Here is a 6,000-nt window from a genome sequence, read left to right as displayed (position 1 = left end):
CCTGGGTGCCCTCTGCAGCTCTGTGGAAAGCACATACCTCTCATGTCTCTCCTAAAGCACCTCAGGGTAGAGCTTTATCTCCACRTGGTGACCTCGGGTGAGTGCAGAGCACCTTTGCCCAGGCTCAGGAGCAGCATTCCCAGAGGGCTGAGAGCCACAAAACTGTTTCCGAGGTATTCAATTAAGGTTCCATGAACTCCTCCCTCAAGGCAAATTACATACCATTTGATTGCTCTCAATCCACACAATAAGGAAGACAAAGTCTGGTTACCTCACCTGAACCAGAAAAGACAAAAAAAAAAAAAAAAAAAAAAGGACTCTGGAAAGAGAGGTTCTATGCAGCATCGCACCCAAGACAATGCAGGGATCTCATACCAGGGAGAATGGGATTTAGTCAAACACAACTGATACATCATAGAGGATGGCCTTGCTGTGTGATGATTTTTTTTCTCCCCCAGCCAAAGATGAAAGTTGGTAAGATGCAGACTTAGAGCTGGATTCAGTTCAGAAGGGCAAATGCTCCCTAATGTAGCAAACGATGGATGCTGTGAACGGAAAATCACACTGGGAATTAYGAGAGACCAAACCAGAAAAGGAGATCTATTCCAACCCAACAACTTTGTTTATTCCAACCCAACAACAACTTAATAAAATAATGTTTATTACTTTACCTTTTACCTGACATTAATGTCTCCCCCAGAAAACTTCCCCTGACTGATACTTCTTGGAATCTGAAGTTCTATCTCATCAGCAGCAAACTGCTGTCAAACACAAACAAGATTCAGAAGCAACAGGTGCAAAGGAGAAATGACATTTTCAGGGGACTGCAATCTTCATACCCTCAACTTAAATCCCATTGAGGTCTTGGCCAACGGTCAAGTCAAACCACCCACGAGCCGCTTTCCAGTACAGCTCAGAATCAGAGCTGCAAGCACTGGACTCCTTGCCAGGGCGGCAATTCTTCAAACATGCAGGAATCCAAGAGACTCCCATGGACCAACCAGGCAGAACCAGCGCCATCCTTCAGGCCACAGCCCACAGCAGGCCGAAGACTTGGGAAGTCTCCGATAAGAGCAGAGGAATGTGGGCACGGGAGTCACGCAGGAGAGGCACCYTGCCATATAGCCACGCTCCCAGAGGAGGCCACTAACTTGGGTGCTGCAGATTTACGTAATTGAGCTAAGGAGGTAACCGAGGGCCTATCTGCGATGTAAGCGATAATCACACCGGCGAGTTTTGCAAGTTCATTTGCTCCATTGTCCTTTCAAAGAATGATGGCTACTCACAAGACTTGCAAGAGCCTGCGCTTCTACATGGAGCTGGGAACAAGAAATGAGAGAAACACACAGAATCCTTAAGGTCTGAAGGGACCTTTAGAGATTAGCTCATCCAACCCCCCTGCACACACAGGGTCACCTAGAGCCCGTGGCATAGGCTGCGTCCAAGTGGGTTTTGAAGATCTCCAGAGAAGGAGACTCCACAACCTCTCTGGGCAGCCTGTTCCAGGGCTCTGTCACCSTCACTGTTAAGAAATTTTTCCTTAAGTTCCTGTGGAASTTTCAGTAAAATCATCTAARCATCTMTGACTGCACACCTGTGGGGCTGTCCATGTGTTCCTCAAACATATGTTTCTGGATTTCTCCTGACCACAGGAGGGGCAGCCAGCCACTGGTGCTGGAGAAGACAGCTGCTTTCGGGCATGTGACAAAGCCATCCACAATGTAAATTCTTCTGGGAATCCATCCAAAAGCATTCAGGGGACAACTGAAAGGCTTTTATACATTCAAAGAGACAAAGGGCCAAAGGCTGGGAAACTAATATTTATTCAAAACAGTCAAGCCTGCCAGGCAAGTAAGTGATTACACCACAGAGAAGGCACATCTCTGTCCCGTCTTCCCTGTTTATATCATGGATTAATTTTTCTACAACACAGTGTTCTGCTTCAGGGTGAGCCATACCTTTTGCCTACAAGAACGTGGCTCTATTTCACCAGGTGCTGGACCAAAATCCCTCTGCATGACACAGCCTCCTGAAGCCCACTCCTTGAAAGCCTGTCCCTGAAGGGTGGTAGCCAACCAGTTCCCCATCAGAAGCAGAAACACTCCTCTTACTGCCAGGAACGGGAACACGGGGAACCTAGGGCCAGATACATACCATGTTTTARGTTCTTAAGGACATGCTGTGATGAAGCACAATGACTTTCAAACATATGCGGATAGGCTCACACCCAAACCCAGAGATTGTGGAAATCCCAGGAAAGGTTTATTTTGCCTTTCTGGACTGCAGATCATTGCCACCGCTTTGCCCCATCCCACCTTCCAGCTCTTCCCCATCCCACTTTCCAGCTGCGCTTCCTGCACTTCACCTCCTGTGCGTGGAGCAGCTTCTCTCCTCTGGTGCAACCTGACTTTCTAATCCGGCCTCTGAGCTTCCAGCAGGGCCCCAGTGGTGGCTGAACTGTGAGCAGGATGTACCGAGTGATGCAAATTGGTGGATTGTTTGCTCCAACCCCATGTGTGGTGAGAACTGATACGAACAATGCACTGCCCCAAACACTTCTCTTCCACGTTATCAGCCTCTCATCTTAATCCCAGGAGTCAATGCTATAATTCACCACGCTAAATGACTGCGAGCTCCCCTAGGCAGGGACCTTATCTCACTTTATATCTAAAGAGCCAGGCAGACTTATGGCAATGGTGCAATTAAGTAAAGGTTACAGAGACCTGAAAGTGTTAGCATGAGATGTTCTGGAACACTTCTATTTTGTTAAAGACCTGAGGAAGCAAAAGCAAGTGCTTTTATACGCTATAACTCACATGACTCTTCCTGGCATTTTCTCCACTGGGACCTCCCAACCCAGCGGATTCCAGACCGACACAGAAAGAGAAACCTTGGGCACCTACCAACGTACACGTGACACGTGCTCTGATTTGAAGGACTGCTGAACACTTTAGAACAGTGACTTGATAATCTGGAAAGGAATTCACCACTTATTGCTAAATATTCCACTGGCTATCAGAAAGCTCCATTGGCTACCAGGCAATGGTAATAAGAAACAARCACATGGGAATAATATTTCAGCAACATGCTCTATTTAGCCCCTTTTGTCTGCACCTATCAAAATTTCAAACCCTTTCTCAGTAAACAGAMCTCCAAAATAACATCCCCAAATGAGATAAAATATCAATCCCACCAATCCCACCTCCAAACCACCTCTTACAGAACCCCTGCTACAGAAAGTAGAAAATGATTCCTTCTCCGGCTCCGAGGGACACACCACCCCACCAAGGCAAGCAAAGCTGTCCCTGCACCACCTTCATCTCAGCTAATTCTTCTTCCAGCTAGAAAAGGAACCGAGTTTGTASCCCCAGCCTCTCTGAGAAAGGAGCTCAAGGCCTCCCCTTTCAGCAGCACCTGCAGGGCTTGCCCTTCATGTAGGTCACAAACCACCTACACAGACTATTGGCAGCAATACCCCTAAAGGCAAAAGTGTCTATACTACTCTAATAACTCACGTCCTTAAAATATAATTGCTTCTACCTATGACTCAATGGCAGATTTCACTGCAATGCAGACAATCCTAGGACAATCAGAGCAAGGTTATCAAAGAACATTGCTTCTGGATGCAGTTCATGGGAGAGAGTCATCACTCAATCACTCCTCATTTATCACCCCACCAGCTCGGCTTCGAGAAGCCCTTCTGCGACTCACCTTTCCTCCCACATCCTTCCTCTGTGGTGGGGAAGGGCCTGGCTGCACTGCCTCTTCCTCCTACATAGGGTAACTTGGTGCTAGGTCAAGTTCTGGAGCTCAGYTCAGGGGCAAATGGATGAAAACCATCTCTGCTGTAATGCAAGTTATATCCTAGATCAGATTAAAAGGCACRGTGGTCTCTGCCCTTTCAACCTCCCCATGAAAGCCATCCCTTTCAAACACGTGCTGTATTTAAGAGTGAGCACAAAGTCTTGATGCCTACAAAGAATGGAGAACTTCTTGCCGACACCATTAGATGAGCTGAGGAGTAGTCAGAGCACGTGTGGAGCTGTAAAGCACCAGATTACACCGAGAAAAGAAATTCAGCTGATGACTGTAGATGAGGGAGGGAAAAAAGGCTGAACTCCCCTTAATCACGTTTCAGACATATGCCAGCTTAAGGCAGTATTGTTAAATACAAACAAAGAAAAAGGTTAGATTTTGCATTTGGGTCAGGGAAATGCTATGAACTATCAAAAAAAAAAAAAAAGAGAATAATTTGCTTGCTGAAGAYGCCACACTAAATATAACTTCAGCCTAGAGAGATTGGGTAAAGGATCTCAGGCAAGGCAGTGTGTGAGTGATAACCAGAGGGAGAGAGGTATTTTCCAGAGGTTTTTGAGAGCAGGGTTTCCATTTCAGGCTACAAATCTGTCTCTAAGAGCTCAGAGCATTAAGTGCTTCTGAATTTGCTCTGAGTCTGCCACATGAAACGACAGACATGACCCAAGCTCAGACCACGCACTGGTCCCATTGCTTCCCTGGCCAAGGCTTTTGTATTAAGGGAAAGTTCAGGTCCTGCTTCCTGATACCCCRTGCAGTCATGGACATAATCAATCCATGCTTCCCTGGCCAACCTACAGAGTAGGCTGCGCAGCTCCTATCTCAAGGAAGAGCTTTGAAACCCACTAGTAAAGGAGCCCGTATCCCCTTTTTGTAAGGGAATGAAAAGAAATCTGAGCCGTAAATGAACAACCAAGTCTGTTTCCAGACCAGAGCCCAGTGCAGCAGYGACCACGTCCCATGGCGGTGCTGAGTGTTAGGCTCAGTGTCACCTGCAGGAACGTTGCCCGGCCAGGGCGCCCCATCCCCTTTGCACCCTCACCCCCATGTACCTCCCTTGCACTGCACRTGCTGTGGTTTTCCCTCCGGCTCTCCGCTAGCAGAAAGCAGCCGGAGGGAAAATTCCACCAGCCTCTTGGATTCACCTCCCAGCTACTTCGCAGGCCCAATCTCTTCAGGGAAGAGTGCCAGATTTGACAAAACATAAGGCTTTTGTGTGGAACATGTGCAGACYGGCACCCTCAAAGGAACAGGGGCAGGACTTAGACGTGCCACTGAAATAATTAAAGTAGAAAACCTTGGAATTAAGACTCGGAGGGAGGGAACAAAGAGCTCCAGTCTGGTCCTTGCATAAGGGAGTGCATTGTCAGCAAACGCACAGACATCCCTGCATGGAGGACAACCTCTTTGCGCAGGTCCTCAGTAACAGGAGCTCCAACGTGCCCTTCTCCAGCTGCATGTGGCAACTTGAGGGGGGCAACTACCCTCGGGGCCCAGGCAGACACACAGATTGCAGCAATTTAGTCAGGTGTGCAGCACACAGCAAATCCAGGGGGTTATGGAACAAGCTGCTCTCTGCCAGGWGATGTGGAGCATGGGATACCACAGAAGGGAAGGGCCAATCCGCTAAGAAATTCCTTGTGTTTTCTGCTCTGCCAGCAAAGATTGCCAACCATCCCTTACAAAACACTGCTGTAAGCTCCCAGGCAGCTGGGAGACCTGAGATGGAGCCAGTTCATCCTCATAGACAGCAGCAACATGGGTGGATCCAGGAGACTCATCAAGTTGTATCACTGGTTAACAGCAGCAGCAGGATGCTCAGTATCAGTCATCTTAAATTCTAAGCTATATGGTGTGCATATAACTCCTTATGGTAGTTACCACAGCCAAAGCAACACCCAGACACAGAGCTCCTGAGGCCACACATCTCTCACCCTCCTCAGTGCCACCAGGACTCAGGATAAGACAGACGGGACAAAGACCAAGGAAGCAAAGTCCGACGATGGTGCTTGCTAAAGGGAATTAGTCAGTGCCACCTTCTAAGTGTCCTTCAAAACCCCAATGCTGCTATTTACAGGACAACAGAGAGCCATAAAGGTGATGGGAGCTGGAGATATCCCCCAGCAGCTGACAAAGAGCACACTAGGAAAGAGACCTCTGGCAGGGTGAGGTCTGAGGTTCCCT

Source organism: Nothoprocta perdicaria, unplaced genomic scaffold (assembly GCF_003342845.1).
Source record: "Nothoprocta perdicaria isolate Ctin4 unplaced genomic scaffold, notPer1 scaffold_10, whole genome shotgun sequence".
Lineage (NCBI taxonomy): Eukaryota > Metazoa > Chordata > Aves > Tinamiformes > Tinamidae > Nothoprocta > Nothoprocta perdicaria.
Note: the sequence above shows the minus strand (reverse complement) of the source record.